Consider the following 20,053-nt stretch of genomic DNA (forward strand, 5'->3'; position numbering starts at 1 on the left):
AGCATGTGAAAGGCGGGGCTGGAGGAAGCACAAGCTGGAATCAAGACGGCTGGGAGAAATATCAGTAACCTCAGATATACAGGCGACACCATTATGGCAGAAAGCAAAAAAGAACTAAGAGCCTCTTGATGCAAGTGAAAGAGAAGTGTGAAAAAGCTGGTCTAAAACTCAACATTCAGAAGACGAAGACCATGGCACCCAGTGCAGTCCCAGCGCTTCACGGCACACAGACGGGGACAACAGAAACAGACTTTCCACTTTGTTTCCAAAACTAAAGTCACAGAGTTTACTTTGGGGGCTACAAAAATCACTGCAGACGGTGACTGCAGCCACGAAATTAGAAGATGCTTGCTCCTTGGGAAAAAAGCTATGCCCAACCTAGACAGCATATTTAAAAAGCAGAGACATTACTTTACCAACAAAGGTCCGTATAGTCAAAGCTGTGGTTTTTCCAGTAGTCATGTATGGACGTGAGAGTTGAACCGTAAAGAAGGTTGAGTGCCAAAGAATTGATGCTTTCGAACTGTGGTGTTGGAGAAGACTCTTGAGAGTCCCTTGGACTGCAAGGAAATCCAACCAGTCCATCCTAAAGGAGATCAGTCCTGAATATTCATTGGAAGGACTGATGCTGAGGCTCCCATACTTTGGCCACCTGACGCGAAGAGCTGACTCATTGGAAAAGACCCTGATGCTGGGAAAGACTGAGGGCAGGAGGAGAAGGGACGACAGAGGATGAGATGGCTGGATGGCATCAGCGACTTGGACCTAAATTTGAGCAAGCCCCGGGAGTTGGTGATGGACGGGGAAGCCTGGCATGCTGCAGTCCATGGGGGTGAAAAGAGCTGAGCACAACTGGGCGACTGAACTGACAACAAAGTCTCAAAATCTGTGATGCAAAACCTGGCAGAACTGAAAGGAGAAGGGAAGTGGCAGGAACAGCTGGCAATTCCAAAACCCTACCATTAGTAACCGACAGAATTACTAAAGGAAAAAAGAGGGGTGGGGAGAGAGGCTTAAGAAGACTCGAGACTGGGCGCCCCCACCTGACCCAGCGGCGCGGCCGCCTGGACGGCGCAGGCCATGCTCTGAGCGGGGCAGAGCAGACTCTGAGCCATTACAAGAGTCTAGCAGATTCAAACAAACCGATATGAAAGTACGTCCTCTGACCATAATGGAGCTAGGAATCAAGGGAACGGGGTAGTCCAGGAAATACCTGAACACTGAGAAATTAAACACTACAATTGTAAATAAGCCACGGGTCAGAGAAAACAGAACACATTTTGAGCTACAAAAACAGAAACCACAACATACCAAGACTCACAGGAAGCATCCTGCTCGTTACCGAGGGCTGCCATAACCGAACGCCATAAACCGGGTTGATTACAGCACGAGAGACTCACTATCTCACAGGTCTGGCGGCCAGAAGCCCAGCTGGGCCACGCCGGCTCTGATGACTCCAGGGGAGCTGCCTCTTGCCTGCCAGAGATGCTGGGCACTCACTCCGGGCAGACAGTCGCCTCCCCCAGGGACTGCCCACCTGGCCCTCGCTCTGTGCAGGCCTGTGCTCGCGGGGCACTCTCCTCTCCGAGGCTGACGCCAACCACACTGACACCTGGGCCCGCCCTGCTCAAGTCCAGCCTCATCTGAACGCATTTGCTGTGACCCTATTTCCAAACAAGGTCACGTTCTGAGATACTGGGAAGTCAGGACTTCAACATACCTTTTGAGGAAACGTTAAGTCAACCCAATAACACAGGAAAGAAACACTTTGAGGGAAATGATACAGTTTTAAACCCCTGTATCAGAAAAGAACTCAAGCCAAGATCCTAAGCTTCCACCTTAAGAAACTAGAAAAAAGAAAACGAATCCCAAAGCAAGCAAAAGGAAGGGAATAAAGACCGGAGTGAAAATACAATAGGGAACAGAAAAACAACCAGCAATCAATAAAATCAAAAGTTACTTCCTTGCAACTTCAACTTAACTCAAACCTCTGACTAGACTGATCAAGAAAGCGAGAAGACTCAAATACTAAAGTCAAGCAGGAAAGCGGGAGAACTCCCCTGTGGCCCAGTGGTTAAGAATCCACTGCCAACGACAGGACGCAAGCCCCCTCCCCGGCCCTGAAGACCCCACAAGCCTCAGAGCGACGAATCCCGTGCGCCACGACCTCTGAGCCCAAGGTCTGAGCCCATGCTCCACACCAAGAAGTCCTCGCGCCAAATCCAGGGCAGCGGCGCTGCCACGACTACAGAAAGGCCACGGCCGCAACGGAGGCCCAGCACAGCCAAAACAAGGCAATGAGCACAATTATTTCTGTATAAAAAGAAATTAGAGACTTAGCAAATGGAAGCATCACCCGAGTTCATGGACTGAAGACTTCAGATGGACACGCCCCAAACTGACCTACAGTCAGCACAGTCCTGATCACAGTCCCAGAAGGCTCTTCCGCAGGCACCAACCTGCTCCTGAATTCATAAGGAAGCAGGAGTCTGGGTAAGCCTGAAAATATCTTGAAAAAGAAGAACTAGGTCAGAGGGCTCATGCCTCCCCATTTGTTTCACTTATGACATGAGCACAGAAGCCAAGACCAGGTGGGACCGGCAGCGGGACAGACACACAGCTATACAAACTAGATCTGAGAATCCAGAAATGAGCCCTCACATTTGTGGTCAACTGATTGTCAACAAGGCTGTCTTCACAATTCAATGCGGAAAGAAGAGTCATCAGTAAACAGCGGTGGACCACCTGGAGAGCCAAGAGCACAGAAGAATCAAGTTGTGCTCCTGCCTCATATCAAATACCAAAAGCACCTCAGAGTAAAGACCTAAATGTTATAAAACCCTCAGAAGGAAACAAACTGCATGACATAGATTATGCAATAATATGGCACCAAAAGTTCAAGCAACCAAAGGAAAAAAAATTTTAACTGGACTTGTCAAAATTAAAAACTTTTGTGCTTCCAAGAACACCAAAAAAAAAAAAAAAATCAGAAAATGAAAGACAACCACAGAATGGAAAAATTTTTTTTGCAAATCATTATTACCTAGTAAGAGACCTGGGTCAGAACACAGAAAATCTCTTACAACTCAATAAGTAAAAGACAACCAAATTAAATGTGGGCGCAGGATATGAAGGCAAGGATGTGGAAAACCTGGATCCACCCACCGCGGGTGGGAACGCAAGAAGTGCAGTCAAACAGGTGAACGCCGAGTTACCGTCTGACCCAGCCACTCCAGCCCGAGGTACATGCCCAGGAGAACCGAATGAAGAGGCCACCGCACAGAAACTTATACTCAGATACGCCCAGCAGCCAAAAAGTGGAATCAAGCCCAAGTCCACGTGCTGAAGAACAGAAACAAACGTGCCACACCCACACCACACACCCCTCCCGGGCCATCACGACGGCATCCGGGGCCCACACGGCCTGCAACGCGGACGCCCTGTGCCACACGAGGAAAGACAATCACAGAAGGCGTTCGTGTATGAGTCCATCTGTAAATTCCCTGGTAGCTCAGCCAGTAAAGAATCTGCCTGCAGTGTAGGTGACCCCGGTTCAATTCCCGGGTCGGCAAGATCCCCTGGAAAAGGGACAGGCTACCCACTCCAGTATTCGTGGGCTTCCCTGACAGCTCAGACAGTAAAAACTCACCTGCAATTGGGAGACCTGGGTTTGATCCCTGGGTCGGGAAGATCCCCTAGAGGAAGGCATGGCAACCCACTCCAGCGTTCTTGCCTGGAGAATTCCCAAGGACAGAGGACCCTGGCAGGCTACAGTCCATGGGGTCGCTAAGGGTCGGACACGACTGAGACACTAAACACAAGCACGTGTGATTCCACCCAGAACACGCAAATCCGCAAGGACAGAAAGGAGAGCGGGGTGCCGGGGACTGTGGGGAGGGAACAGGGAGTGGCAGCTAATGGGCACAGGGTTTCTTTTCAGGGTGACAGAAATGTTCTGGAATTAGTCGTGATAGCTGCAAAAGGCAGGGGAAAGTACTAAACAGCACACTTCACAAACGTGCAGTTGGTGGTGCACGAATAATACCCTAAGTTCAACAAATCGTGCTTCTGGACTGATTCTGGCATTTGGCAAAACCTATCAGCATAGAGACATTTTCAAAGATGGGAACAGAAAACTGATCTTTGCTCAAGTTCAGCATGAGCAGATGAGCATTTCCAACAGATCCTGATGACAAGGGACCAACTCCAAACGCAAGCAAGTAAAACACCCATCCAAAACAGCCACTGCTCGTACATCTGTATCACCAGGAAGGCAGAAAAGAGCAGTCAATCATCAATATCGTATTCTGACTTTTGTCAATAAAAAATTACGAAATTATCTTTGATTTTGCTTCGTGGTGCCCAAAGCCTAAAATATTTACTATCCAACCTTTCCAACCTCTGAAACGAACTGTGCCTGGAGCTCACCTCAGCCCTGTCTGTGCCTGTTTTAATGACTGGCACCACCCTCCAGTCTGGAGCTCAAGCGGAAGCCAGCGTCCAGCTCAGGCCTGGGGCCCAGGAACCATCCTCAGCCACCTCAGCGCCCATGGAATCAGCTCTCACAGGGAAGGGCCTCTCCATCTCCCCAGGACTGCCGCCCCCACCGCCGCGGCCACTGCACAAGCCCCTCTGCACACAGCGGCCGGGAGACCTTCCCAGCACACACACCTGACCACGCCACCCCCTCCCGAAGCTCGCCACCGCCCTTGGGACAAGGACGACAATCTCTCTGGGCTTCTGATCGTGGACCAGCCACTTCGACTGCCCATGCACCGTGCTGGGCTGTGTCCAGGATGAGGAAGAAACTTCCACAAGGCATTTATTTACACAAGTGTCTAACACCATACACACTCATAACTGCCCAGCTGCTCCCAATTCATCCCGCTATTCCCACACAACGTCTTGCTGGATTCTCAAAACCAGAGGGCAGAGCACCCTGTCCCTCGGTGGGGGCTGACGCCGGGGTCAGCAGGACTCCCTCCCCACCCGCAGCAGCTCTCTGAGCTCCACTGCAGCACAGATTCGGTTTCATCCTGGTGACTCAGCTTCTCTGTGTGTTCCAGGACCAGGGTGGAGGGTGATTCTTCCCGCTGGCATCTCCAAAGTACCCTCTGCAATTTCTTCTTGACCTTGGGAGGCCCTGCACAGCACCTTCCCACATGGGCAGAAGAGGCTCCAACATCCCCAGTCACGTGAGGGAGCCCCGAACATCCAGAGCGGGTGGCAGCACCTGCCCCGCACACGCAGCACTCCAGCCGCGCCTCACTCGGCACCGGAGCGCACCCCGGGGCCACGCCCACTCGGGGCGTCCATCACCCCCGCGGCCGCCCTGCAGCCCGGCCGCCCGTCTTCCGCACCACTCAGCCCCACCCTGGCTTCCCAGCCCCGCAGCCGCCTTCGCAGCAGGCCGGCCTCTCTCCTGGACTCCGTGGACCACCGTCCCCCGCCCGACCTTCCCCTCTCAAAGTCCACCAGGCACCTGGCCCTCCCGTCTCAAGAAACGACAACTGTGGTCCCGTGGGTGCTCGCTTCCTCCACGCCTCCCTTCTTGCTCTTCTTTCAGACGCACAGTCGGGCCTATTCTTAGCACCTCAGCTGTTCCCACCCTCGCCTGAGCCCCACCGCTCACCAGCCGCCTCCAGCGTCTCCCGGCTGCTCCGGGCCCCCCACCCCGGCCCGCCCTAGGCCCCCCGTACTCCCCCCGTCTCTGTGCCCCAAGGCCCCTCCAGAGAACATCCTGCTACCAAAGGCCTTCAGGACGGTGAACAATGAGCCCCGTCCGGAGCTCACATCGGCCGCTACAGGGAAGGGCCCGCTGCCCAGAAGTGCTAAGCTCCTCACGTGCCGTCCACACTGGAGCGAACAGATGGCAGCGCCGCCTGCAAAGTGTGCACTGCCTGGATGTGGCAAAGAGCACGAAGCAAGAGCAGGCCAGCAGCGCTCCAGGGCAGAACGCACGCAAACCCACGGGAGCAGTTCGTTTGCTGACTCCCTCAACACGCTGGCGAACACTTCACACCCGTTCCTGAACGTCAGGATCTAGAAGTTCTGATCTTGATCTTAAAATCCACGCCAAAAAGTCCTACCTCCACTGGAGCACCCAAGAGTCTGCACTCACTGATTAGTTGCCCGTAAGTTAACACAAATCAGGACAAGGCAGCCCTTAGAGCATCGAAGCGACCAACAGAGCTTCTGTCCCCTGTGAAACCCACGGCGTGTTCACACACCAGACGGGCAGTATTCCACGGCTTGAGAGTCCATCCTAAGACACAAGGCAGGTAGGTAGACCTGGTCCGCAACGCCCAGCCTGCCTCCGTGCGACCTCCCTTCTGCTGACCAGTCCCTGAAGCCTCGGGGCGGACGGAAGGGCCCCTGCCTTCCCTTGGGCAGTGGGAGAGCTCAGGCATGTTCTCCCCTCACCCCGCCGTCCTGCTGAGTCCCCGGCTCCAGAGCACAGGGACCTCACGAGACCCTCAGGAGCCCGGCCTCGACCACACTTCAGGGACAGGGAGCCTCCCCACCGGGGGCTGGACGCAGTCCTGGTTTAGCCCTGAAGGCTCTCAGGCCCCTGGCTCTCTGCCCGGCAAACATGGATTCTTTCAGGTCCTGTCCTAACGACACCTCCCAGCAAAGTCCTTGCTCACCGCGGAGTCCAGCACCCCCGGACGAGGACACACGTGACCCCTGCCCCCTGACCCTCTGAGATACCCACCGCGCCGCTCCACCCTCGGGCGCCGGCACCCACGGGGAGCGCCACAGCAAGCCGGGGCTCCGAACCAGGAGGGGAGGCCGCCCCCAACCTCAGTTCAACACGACGAGTGATGACGGACAAAACCTAAAGAAACACACACACACCTAGAGGGAGGTCGGACCCGAGACGGGGAGGCGCTCCACATGGACAGGAGAGCGGAGCGGCCACGGGGCGGACCGCACCCTCACACGGGGGGCTCTGCCCAGGCCGCCGCGAGGGCCCTGGGTACTGCCGTCCCGCCTCCCCACAAAGCCAAGGCCGAGCACAGGCAGGAGGCACCGTGACTGCAGTCACAGCCGCGTCCACCGCCAACTGGGCTCCTTGAGCGGAGACTCGGGCCAGCTTCTCACGGTGGGTGCTCCGCAGAAGCTTCTCCGCCCCAGAAAGGGGGGAGACAAGGAGCCGAGAGCCACCCATTTCCTCCACACAGATGTTACCGGGCAAAAGTACATGATCTGAAACAAGAGAACCAGAAACATAACAGATACGGATAAAGGAGAAACCTGTGTCTGACGGCACCAAGTACCGGGAGCGCTCTGCATGAGGCCCAGACAGCTCACGGCTGGCGGCCAAGACAGAGCCAGACACGAGGAGACAGACACGGAGCAGCGAGGTCGGGGCGCTGCCGCGCGTGCAGGCCCTCGCCCCGCGTGCAGCGGCACACGCACACGCGGCACGGACTGTGCCCCCTCCGTCCCACACAGCTAGGACAGAGCGTGAGTAGGAAACCTGGATTTAACCGCTTCTCCGACCTTCAGAGGTCTCACCATTTACTGACCTTTGAACAAACTCCACAGCATCTGGCAAGCAACACAGACAAGACTCCTCTGTGAAGTGGAGAAGGTGGGACGGTGGCCCCATCTGATGGAGGAGCCGTTGGGACGGAGTGGAAAACCCCACGGAGCTCCTCAGTAGAGGCTGAATTCCTAATGCACACTAGAAAAGCAACGCTAGACAGCGCCAAAACGTGTGCCCTGCTCCGGCCCAACTAAAACCTTTTGAAAAGGTCCAAGTGCATTCACGTGACCAAGGAGACCCTTGCAGGCCCAACGGCAGGACCCACCTGGTCACAGAAGACTCACTTCCAGAAAACAGCAGCCCCACTACTGCTGGCGCCTGAGACGGGCCAAGCTGCCCCACCGGCCCCTGCGCCCACCAAGCAGACATCCACTGCAAACGCTCCCACGCCCCACAGCCGCGCCACAGCCCCACCCCCTCCCACGGGCACCCTACGGCCAGGGTGCTTCTCCCACAGCCGTCGCTTCTCCAGAACAGCCCTCAACCCGAGCACAGGGCCCTGCACGCTGCCGGAGAGCAAGCGGTGTGTGTGGAGAGGAGCCCAGAGGAGGGCGTGTGAGCGTCCACATACCTGCTCTGAGCCAAGTGCCTGGCACGTGCAGTCACCACAAACCCCAAGGAGGGGGCTGTCCCACATGGCGGGGAGCGGACAGCAGAGGCTGTGCCACGTGGTGGGGAGTGGACGGCAGGGGCTGTGCCAAGCGCCAGTGGTCAGCGTGCCGCTGGGGTGGCCACCGGCCGCCTGGCAAACAGCCCACCATCCCCACACGACACGGGGTCTCACTTCTGGGCGAACACCCACAACACCATGCAGGTCAGGCCGTGTGCTGCCCATCCACCTTCCCTGCCTCTGCACCCCATTACATGGTGGGGACACACCTTCAACCCTGAAGAAGTGAGCATGGCAGAAGGCAGGAAGGAGTTACTATGGGAGAGTCTTCGAGAGCCGCACAGCTGTGCTTCTCCTCATTTCTGCCAAAGCGACCCTGGACTACAAGGAGAACAGGGTGGTCTTTCCAGTAAATGACGCTGTTCCCGTGCACAGCCACACAGGGGGTAAGGGGTCCTGACCCCTACACCGCACACGTTACACACCCAAAAACAATTCCACCAAGTGCAAACTAAACCCAAAAGAAGCAGAAGAAGTAACAAAGGTTAGAGTGAAAATTTAAAAACAAAGACTAGCAAAACCGACTGGGTTCCCTGGCGGTCCACTGGTCGGAACCCCGAGCTTCCCGTGTGCGGGACACTGCTTCGGTCCCTGGCCGGAGAGCTAGGATCCCACATGCTGCAAGCAACCGCCTACCTCCCCCCAGACAAAACGAGAGAAGAAAATCAGAGACTGTCATCAAAACCAAAAGCTGATTCTTTGAAGCGATAACAAAACTGACATAAATTTCGCTAACCTGACTAAGGGGGAAAAAAAAGACTGAAAGAAGATAAAGATCTAAACAGATGGAAAGACACCCTGTGTTCGTGGACTATTAGACTAAGTATCATCACAACGGTAAGACTCCCTGACGTGAACCACAAGATCAAGACAGTCCCTACAAAAATCACGCAAGGCTTTCTGCATCTGTGGACAGTTCAGTTCAGTTCAGTTGCTCAGTCGTGTCCACTCTTTGCGACCCCATGAATCGCAGCACGCCAGGCCTCCCTGTCCATCACCAACTCCCGGAGTTCACTCAGATTCACGTCCATCGAGTCAGTGATGCCATCCAGCCATCTCATCCTCTGTCGTCCCCTTCTCCTCCTGCCCCCAATCCCTCCCAGCATCAGAGTCTTTTCCAATGAGTCAACTCTTTGCATGAGGTGGCCAAAGTAGTGGAGTTTCAGCTTTAGATGAAACTAGAAGTCACATTCCTTCCAAAGAGCACCCAGGGCTGATCTCCTTTAGAATGGACTGGTTAGATCTCCTTGCAGTCCAAGGGACTCTCAAGAGTCTTCTCCAACACCACATTTCAGAAGCATCAATTCTTCGGCGCTCAGCCTTCTTCACAGTCCAACTCTCACATCCATACTTGACCACTGGAAAAACCATAGCCTTGACTAGACGGACCTTTGTTGGCAAAGTAATGTCTCTGGTTTCGAATATGCTATTTAGGTTGGTCATAACTTTCCTTCCAAGGAGTAAGCATCTTTTAATTTCATGGCTGCAATCACCATCTGCAGTGACTTTGGAGCCCAAAAAAATAAAGTCTGACACTGTTTCCACTGTTTCCCCACCTAAAATTCACATGGAATTGCAAGGGACCCAGAGGAGCAAGAACACGGCTGGTGGACCCACACTTCCAAGGTACGGTTCAAGACGGTGTAGTACTGACATATAAACCAATGTGCAACAACTCAGAGTTCAGAAATGAGTCCCAGCGTCTGTGGTCCATCAATTTACAGCAAAGGTGTCCCAACAATCCTGAGGGGAGGATTTCAGCCAATGGTTCTAGGATAACTGCATCTCCACTAGCAAAGAATAAGGTTGGACACGCTACCTCACACCATACACAAAATGTAAGTCAAAATGGATCCCAGACCAAAATATAAGAGTTAAAACTCTAACATAAAACTCACAGGAAAACACAGTGCTAACTTCTTAACAATGGATCTGGCAACGGACTCCTAGATATGACACCAGAAACAACAAAGGAAGAGAGCAGACAAACTGATCTTCGTCAAAATCAAAAACGTCTGCGCTTCAAAGAACCCTATCAAGGGGCTTCCCTGGTGACCCAGTATTAGGAGTCCACCTGCCAACGCAGAACACATGGGTTTGGTCCCCGGTCCTGGAAGATTCCATATGCCAAGGGGAACTAAACCCCGGAGTCACACTACTGCGCACACGTGCCCACCGCCTGTGCTCCGCAACAGGAAAAGCCACTGCGATGGCGAGCCCGTGCACCGCAGAGCAGCCCCGCTCATGACACCAGGGAGAGCCCGTGAGCTGCAGCAAAGCCCAGCGCAGCCCAAAGCACACACTTCAAAAAGAACACCAACAAGAACCTGAAAACATGCCTACAAGATGGAGGGAAATGTTTCGTAATCATTTATCAATAAAGGATCTGTATCCATATTCTTCAATACATAGAAAATGTTTACCACTCATCACAGAAACAATCTAATTGAAACGGGCAAAGGATTTCTGCAGACATTTCTGTAAGGAAGATAACACAAACGGGGAACCCAAATCAGCAGCAGCGTGAGACACCCCACCAAATCCAAAAGGGCGGCCGTGACCAGTTAACAAGTGTCTGCGAGCACGTGGGGCAGCAGTGCGTCTCACACACTGCCGACAGGAATGGACGATGCGACAGCTGCCGTGTAACACAGGCGAGCGGCTCCTAAGCAGAGTGACCCCGCGCCCAGCAACTCCACTCCCTGACAGACACCCGCGAGAACGAACACACACACCCACACAAACACTCGGTCGTGACTGTCACGGCAGCGCTAGTCACCACAGCCAGAACGGGAGCAACTGATCAACGCGTAAACAAAACTCAGTACATTCCTACTGTGGAATATCATTTACCATATAAAGGAATCAAATATGCCCCCAGCAGGAAAAAACTTACATAGGCACGTTCCGAAAGTGTCTACACAACATAATTAAAAGCATACGGGGACTAGGGCCGCCCTGGTGGTGCAGTGGCTAAGAGACTGCCTGCCAAATGAGGGGACACGGGCTCAATCGCTGGTCCAGGAAGGTTCCACGTGCTGAGGGGAAACGAAGCCTGTGCACCGCGCCATTGAAGCCGGCACACCCCAGAGCCCGTGCTTCTCAACAGAGAGGCTACGCAACGAGCCGCCGTCACCACAGCCAGAGAGAGCGCCCACACACAGCAACAAAGACCCAGCACAGCCGGAAATAAAACAAATGAATATTTTTTTTAAAAAAACATACTAATGCTTCACATCAACAGTCATCAGGGAAATGCAAATTAAACCACAACTGGACACACTACACACCTACCAGAATGGTAAAAAGACAAACAATATCAAGTGTCCACAGGACTAGCCGCTGGGCTTCCTCACACCTGTCCTTGGGTACAACCCCTGGGACACGCACGCGCGTCCATGACTCGACACCCCCACTCCTGGCCACACCCCACAGAAACGTGCACCAGTGCTCACCAAAACATGTCCACACCACCTCAGCTCAAGACCCCAGACTGCAGACAGCTCAAAGAAGAAGGCCCATGACTGAAGACACGGGAATATTACAGAGTGATGGGGAAGCAGGCGACCCCAGGCCTCCACAGACAGACGAAGTCTAGAAGGCAGACGCGGGCACGCCCTGCACAGCGCCCTCACATCAGGCTCAGAGTCAGGGAAACAAGGAGGGTGTCAGGAGTCGGGGCAACAGTGACCTCTGGGCAAAGACAGGGCAGCCTGCCAGGGGCCAAGGGGGCTTCTACGGTTCTGGTAATGTCCCTGCTTGATCAAGGTCTAGGGACATGCATGGCATTAGACACATAAAGTGTGCATGTTTCTGTATGTATGTCATACATTAATACCATCTCCAAAAAAAGTCTTCATGCTTTGGTTAAATGTCTTATTGCTACTGAATCTGATACAGATAGTGACAGACAGTATGGAACCATGACAACAGATCTGAGCAGACCGTTTCTACGAGAAGGAAAACAGAAGGGCAGGCTGAGCCAGAGCTGGGGGAACTCCTGACCATTCAGTGGGCTACATGACAACTGGCATTCTATTTCACTGTGGTGTTCAAGGAGTTCACAAAGCACAAGCCAACAGCAAGGATGAGGAAGCAACCACGACTCTAGGTCCGAACGCCAGCCTTGGAGTCTGACAGGCAGAGAGGACCTGTGTTCCAAGGAGAGAAATCACTCAGCAGCCTGCTTAGCAGACAACTGTCAAATTACAGCACAGAGAACTCTCTGGTCCTTCTTAGGCAAGCACTTACCAAGAAGCTCCAGGGTATCAGCCCAAACAGTGTCAAGAACCTACACCTCCTTGCCCATATGAGCGTACTTCACGGGCAGTGAACAGCCTTCCTCTGTACAGCCTGCCATTCTGTAACCTAATGACCTAACAGCTCTCAGCAATGAACATCAACGACTGCTAACACCACCAAGCAAGAGCTACTATGTCTGATAGAAGCCTTAACACCAGTAATAACGTGTTTTTGCTTAGTTTTTAAAAAGACAAACCTGCAGGACTCCCATGGCGGTCCAGCGGCTAAGGCTCTACGCTCTTACTGCAGGGGGCCAGTTCGATCCCCGCTCAGGGGACTAAATCCCACATGCCACACCATGGCCAGAAAAACAAAGGAAAGAGAAACACAAATCGTGTGTAATAAATGTCATTTAACCTAACATACCCAAAGTAAGTACTTCAACATGCAGACAATGAGCTTAAAGCGTTCGTGTGACACTCCCCTCTCCCCTGCACCAAGCCTTGGGAATCCAGCGCGCACTCCACCTGCAGCGGGCTCCCGGCACAGCCCCCGTCTCACCGGCTGAGGAGCTGCCCGCGGCAAGCGGCTATCATGAAGGCAGGCTGCAGCTGCAGACCTCAGGCGTCGGTGGCGGGAGCAGAGCACAAGGGGCATGGTGCGCAGTGTCTTGGGGAGGGGCAGCAAGAGTGACTGTGGGGAACTTTGGGACAGACAGACCAATCTCTCCAAAACTCAAGTGCAAGGGGAAACAGCGACGTGGAAATCAGTGGACTGAGAATTAACAGATGCCTATCAAGGACAAAGAGACGAGATTTTGTTCCTAAGAAATCTGAACAGTGACTGAATATTTACTGACTGAAAGACTTACTTACTCTAACTGAAATACTCACATATGAAATATATCTGAGAACCGCTTAAAAATACTTAAGGATGGACTCAGGGGTGCTCATGAGGAGACAACGGCTGACTCGGGGACAGAAACATGGGGTGTGTCTGACCACCAGGTCTACATCTGAGTAGGTCGGAAGAAGGTCCACAACAGAAGTTCTAACGTATCCACGTGTGCACGTCTGCACACACAGTGATTACAATGCTGGTAGCCTGCCAAGAGAAGAACTGAGTATCCACGTGTGCACGTCTGCACACACAGTGATTACAATGCTGGTAGCCTGCCAAGAGAAGAGCCGAGTGCCTGGGGGACGAGAGAGGGGGATGCCTCACTCCATACTCCTAGAATCTGAACCATGAAACTAACTCATCTACTCAAAACAAACTCAAACACATGTGCCTGGACTCCACCCACCACGGGGCCAAGCATGTTCACTGGCCCCCTGCTCCCCTCCAGCTTTCACCCAGCCACCCTTCACACAGCAGCCAGGGTGGTCTTTTTAAAATGTGAATTCCTAAAACAATGCCCGCTGATGTCTACAGCACTCAGGAGACCACCAACATGTCACCAGTGACAAGGCCCTCAGTGACCCAGCCCCCGCCTGTCTGGCTTCAGCCAGTGCCGCTCGCCCCTCCTGACCACCTGTGTACAAAGGCTACAGATCCACCCAGCTCATAACCAAGGAAGCTGGGACGTCTATAAAGCAAACACCATCTGGCCACTGAAAACGTTAAAAGACACAAGCCCACAAGATGACCTGTGAAAGAAAAGTGCACACAGCACACGCTCCCTGCTTACCACCGCTGGAGGCACAGACTTGCACACTCGGATCAGAAACAAGTCGACGGTAAGTATCTGGCATTCTCATGTCTCTAGGGTCAACTTTTCTCTCAGCTGCTGTTGCTGCTGAGTCGCCCAGTCATGTCAGACTCTCTGCGACCCCAGGGACTGCAGCACGCCAGGCCTCCCTGTCCCTCACCATCTCCTGAAGTTTGCCCAAGTTCATGTCCATTGCATCAGTGGTGTCATCCAGCCGTCTCATCCTCTGACACCCTCTATTCCTTCTGCCCTCAGTCCTTCCCAGCATCGGGGACTTTTCCAATGGGACGGCTGTTTACATCAGATGACCAAAATACTGGAGCTTCAGCTTCAGCTTCAGTCCTTTCAATGAGCATTCAGGGTTGATTTCCCTTAAGATTGACTGGTTTGATCTCCTTGCTGTCCAAGGAACTTTCAGGAGTCTTCTCCAGCACCACAGTTCAAAGACATCAATTCTTTGGCACGCTCGCTGCCTTCTTTACAGTCCAGTTCTCACAACCGTACATGAGCACAGGGAAGGCCACAGCCTTAACTATACCGACCTTTGTCGGCAGAGTAATGTCTCTGCTTTTCAACTCCTTGTCTAGGTTTGCCATAGCTTTCCTGCCAAGAAGCGGTCGTCTTCTGATTTCATGACTGCCTCACCGTCCGCAATGATTCTGAGCGCAAGAAGAGGAAATCTGTCACTACTTCCACCTTTTCCCCTTCTATTTGCCATGAAGCAATGGGGCCGGATGCCACAATCTTAGTGTTTTTAAAGCTTACTTTTAAGCCGGCTTTTTCTCTCTCCTCCTTCACCCTCATCAAGAGGTTCTTTAGTTCCTCTTCGCTTTCTGCCATTACAGTGGTATTTTTCTAACTTTGCTAAAATGCCTAATTTTTTTCCTTCTGAAAGGTACAACCGAACTTCGCCCTTCCATTTCACGTCTTACCTCCTTAGGACCTTCAGCGGACTCATCTTCCTCAAGGAGCTTTTCCCAACGCGAGTCCGCCTGCAGCAAGCAGCACGGCAGCCGGGCCTCCTCTTGTTTACTCTCAGCTGATTCCATCTCATTTCCTGCTTGGTATTTGCTCTATTACACTGTTAAATTTTGTGAAATCAGATGCCAACCTCATAAGCTTGCATATCCTCTCACACAGCATCTAGACCAGCACCTCCCGGCTCCACGCTGCCTGCAGACCCCTCGGAAACGGCACTTTAAACACACCCTGATCAGAACTTACAAAGCTGTTAAACGTGGGATGCAGAAAGCAGTCCAAAGACCGTTCCAAAGTAAAATACCAACTGACAGTTATGTTAGTGGCAAAGTGACTTATACAGGAAGCGCCACCTTCGAAGAGTCAAAAGAACCACTTCAATTTTTGTTCTTTAAAATCCAAAACCGCTGAAGAGTTTTCTATTTTAATAAACGAAAATACCAGAAGTTAAGTAAAGTGGGACAGCAAGCGGGCAGCTCTGGAGTGATGCCCTCTGCAGCACACCTGCAGAGCCTGACAGCTGGGCCCCACTCGCCACTCCTTGTGTGGTCTGCTGGGAGCAAGGCCAACTGGACCCAGACCACCCGCTCACCGAGACAGCAGCATCCATCACACGTGCAAAGTCCAATGAATGGCAGAGAACATAAAGTTCCTGAAGAGGAGAGCCCAAAATATGGTTCCCGTAAGCTAAATCATTCTAAAAGACGAACTCAATTAAAATGTGGCCAAATATACAAACCGGTTAGCAAAGGCAGGAAGCGGGGCTCTGGCCCTGGTGCAGCACTGACCACGTGCGGGGTCTCCAACAGCCAAGCTGCCCACAGGTGTCCTTCTGGGCCTCAGGGCTGGGGTGCAAGTACTGCCCTTGACAACCTCTGTGATGATCCAGAACCACAACCTACACAGGAAGATCTGAGACGGGCAGCCCTTTCCACAGGAGAGCTGTTAGTATGGGTGAAACTTCACAAGATTTACTGTAAATATTTCTGATTGCTAGATGCAAAACAGACTCTCCACCCCTTCTCTTATCAAAGATCAATCCAAGACAAGAACAGGAAAGAGAAACATGCACCCCACCTAGGAAACACTTGGAACCACTACACAAAATACGGCTAGGAAGATGGAGGCGAAAGGAACCTGAACCACTCCACAGGGCAGAGGAAGGGGAGACCACGTGCAGGGCCGCTGCCGAGGAGCAGGCTGACCGGCGGAGCTGTGCAAAGGCCTGAGAAGGGCTGACCGGCGGAGCTGTGCAAAGGCCTGAGAAGGGCTGACCGGCGGAGCTGTGCAAAGGCCTGAGAAGGGCTGACCGGCGGAGCTGTGCAAAGGCCTGAGAAGGGCTGACCGGCGGAGCTGTGCAAAGGCCTGAGAAGGGCTGACCGGCGGAGCTGTGCAAAGGCCTGAGAAGGGCTGACCGGCGGAGCTGTGCAAAGGCCTGAGAAGGGCTGACCGGCGGAGCTGTGCAAAGGCCTGAGAAGGGCTGACCGGCGGAGCTGTGCAAAGGCCTGAGAAGGGCTGACCGGCGGAGCTGTGCAAAGGCCTGAGAAGGGATGACCGGCGGAGCTGTGCAAAGGCCTGAGAAGGGATGACCGGCGGAGCTGTGCAAAGGCCTGAGAAGGGCTGACCGGCGGAGCTGTGCAAAGGCCTGAGAAGGGCTGACCGGCGGAGCTGTGCAAAGGCCTGAGAAGGGATGACCGGCGGAGCTGTGCAAAGGCCTGAGAAGGGATGACCGGCGGAGCTGTGCAAAGGCCTGAGAAGGGATGACCGGCGGAGCTGTGCAAAGGCCTGAGAAGGGATGACCGGCGGAGCTGTGCAAAGGCCTGAGAAGGGGTGTGGCGCAAAGCTCCAAGCACGGGCCCAGCCCCTCCGCACACTCAGACAAGCACTTCTGCACAGCTACGGGCACCAGAAGGCACCACGCTCGGGGTGAGTGGCACACGGAGAGGCAGCGGTGGGCGCCGCAGGGAAAGCAGGGGGTCAGGAAGAGGGAAGCCCCTCACTGCCTCCCTGCCCCTTAATCCAGCTCCAACATCCATCCAACCAGGCAGACCGAAGGCTCCCCTCTAAGGAAACTAAACCAGCGGACAGCAACGTTTGGAGAAGAGCCAACAAAAAACATTAGTCATCACCCTGCAGTGAAAGCAACAAGGAAACAAGCCCCCGCTACACTCAGTTTTCCATTTTTAGTATTTTATTCATAAGGACGAATAAACAGCCAAGGAGCACTAGACACTGGGAGAAGGGTTTCCAGCATGAAAGAAAGAAACCAAAACATGTAAGAGCAAAGAGGAATGCATGGCAAACAGAAAACGTGCAGGAAACAAAATTTTTTTTAGTTTTCAAAATTTTAACTGTACTTTTAAAAACCGAAATTAAGAGATAAGCAAAGACGTTGTATACATAAAACAAGAACAGGAAGCATTTAAAAAGGAACAAAAAACAGTAAAGAACACGATAATATTAAAGAAGTTAAAATTTTTTAACAAATTGGAAAATTGTTAAAAATACTCTCAAAAAGAACAAAAAGATCAAGATATGATGAAAAGATTTAAAAATGAGAATATTAAGTACAGTAAGTCCAACGTTCCAAGAAACTGGAAAAAGAGAGCTGGTAGAGAACCATCTCAAACACATAACACAAAAACTCCTGTAAATTCAAGGACCTCGGTCCCCAGATCCCAGGCCTGCTGAGTGCTCTACAGGGTGAATGAAAATACACTACAACAAAGGCATTTCAGGCAAGTGAGGAAAATCAAGGATGCAAGGGTCCTAAAAGTTTGATGTGGGAATATGCTTACGAACGATTAATAATCAGGCTAGCAAGTTCCCTGGCAGTCCAGCAGTTAGGACTCCATGCTCTCACTGTGGAGGACTTGGGTTCAATTCCTGGTTGGGGAACTAAAATCCCACAAGCCATACAGAGCAGCCAAGAAAAAAAAAAATCAAACTATAGAGCTCTCAATAGCAACAACAAAGACTGTAAGATACTGAGATGCCAAGTCCGGCCAAACTGATTCTTTAAGTGTGGCAGCAGAATGAAAACATTTTCAGACAGGTGAGTCCCAAAGCCTTGGTCCCAGCAACTCCTGCAGACTGCTCACCGCCCCAAACAAGTGAGGCAGTGCCAGAGGCAAGGAGGCGGGCAGAGCCCCAGGGAGGAGGCATGCAGGCCTGGAAACAAGGTTCTGGGCTGGAGCACTGTGGCAAGGGCTGCTGAGCCGACAAGGCTGAGGGGTAAAAAATTAAATTAAGGAGCACTTTACAGAATGAAAGGTGCGGGAACATTATTCTGAGATTCAAAGGGAACCAGGCAAATGAAAAATAAAGCGATTATTAATTCCAGGGAAATAAAAATGTCTGTATAAGGAAAGAAATCGAATTGTGTGTGGTCCACCGTCCAGCTCAGCAGGGCACAGTAACGACCTGAACAGACTGATGAAGATCCTGACACGGATTTAACCACAACTGTGCGTTACCTAAACCAGAGAGAGTACAAGAAAACTGAAAACTTAGCGGGAGCCAGCAGATAACCCCTAAAACTGGTGAATAAAGATAAGACGACACAAGCATATTGCTTAGTAACACAAAGTGAAAGTGAAAGGCGCTCAGTCCTGGCGACTCTGCGAACCAGAACTCTCCAGGCCAGGGAGTGGGTGGCCATTTCCTTCTCCGCGGGATCTTCCCAACCCAGGGATCGAACCCAAGCCTCCCACATTGCAGGCAGACTCTTTACCAGCTGAGCCACCAGGGAAGCCCCATAAGGTAAATGCGCAGAGTCAAGGGGCTGCCACCTCTGGAGAGGACGCAGCTTCTTCGCCACCTTCAGGCACTGCCTGACTCTCAACCATGCACATGTGCGCATCTCTTAAGAAACACAAAAGGAGAGACACGCAGGATGCGAGAAATGCAGGGAACTTTCCTGGGAAGGCCCTCCTGCTGAAAGGTAGCATCTTGCTGGGTCAAAAGCCTGAGGTGACCTGAACACACACTACACTGAGGAGCCCCCACTCAGTAATCCACAAAACGAAGACAGACTCCAAAAGCGCGTTTCAGAATCCACAAACCAGGGGGCCTCTCTTCAGTGTGAAAAAGTGGTGACCTTTCTCTAGGCTGAGGAAAGAAGAAAGAGTCAATATGCAGCCAGATAAATTTCAATGTCCACCTTCCGGTTTAATCGTTTGGCCATTAGAGAACCCTGACACAGTAACCATTTCCCTGATTTAGTGGCCACACTTGACCCCAAGCCTAGCCACTGTCCAGGAGCCCCTCCCCGCCCTAACGTGCACCTCCATTATAAACACTGAGGACCGCCCACCAAAGCCCAGAGCTTTCATCAGCTTAAAGTGACCACCACAAATACAGCTCAAGGGGCTCTGCAGCCAGACCACTGCATCCATCTTCTGCACAAGTTCTGTAACCTGGGGCCTCACTGTGCCTGTTCCCTACTGTGCAAAAGGGGATGTAATTGTACCCACCTCAAAAACGGCTGTCAGACTTTAATGAAGGAATTCAGGCAGCTGAGGCAGGGTTGGACACAGGTAAGGCTTAGGAAACACAGGCTTGTCACTGCCACTGGCTCGGGCAAGCCCTGTAGTCAAGGCTGCCTGTGGAATCAGTGACATCTGGGGCAACGTGTTCATCAACTATTAATTAAACACCTACTATGTGCCAGACACCAAACAACTGCTAACTGGGTAACTGGCTGGGCCGAGTCACCCAATCGCTCCCAAATCTCGTTTCCCATGTCAGTTAAACAGGAAATGGCAGCACCTGCTGCACAGAGCAGAGCAAACTGGAGAGAACTTACCTAAGCGCCTGCAGTGCCCGGGACCCAGAAGACGCTCAATAAGCGGTATCGTGATCACTGCTCATCTTCTCTCCTACAAGTGACTGGCGGTTA

At 52.5% G+C, this 20,053-nt stretch overlaps 1 protein-coding gene across 14 annotated transcripts in view; it reads right to left on the reverse strand.

Annotated features, from left to right (window-relative positions):
- EHMT1 (euchromatic histone lysine methyltransferase 1) overlaps positions 1-20,053 on the reverse strand; it is a 108,959-nt gene that overhangs the window by 87,745 nt on the left and 1,161 nt on the right. For 2 of the 14 annotated variants that reach the window (XM_086323934.1, XM_086323931.1), the window contains exon 1: positions 19,961-20,034. The exons of the other annotated variants lie outside the window; for them this stretch is intronic. The gene's annotated coding sequence lies outside the window, so the exon portion shown is untranslated. Of the gene's footprint in view, positions 1-19,960; positions 20,035-20,053 lie in introns of those variants that run through there. 14 annotated transcript variants of the gene reach the window in all.

The sequence above is a fragment of the Bos grunniens genome, chromosome 11, assembly GCF_055505025.1.
Source record: "Bos grunniens cultivar Pamir isolate PY7600 chromosome 11, Bosgru_T2T1.0, whole genome shotgun sequence".
Lineage (NCBI taxonomy): Eukaryota > Metazoa > Chordata > Mammalia > Artiodactyla > Bovidae > Bos > Bos grunniens.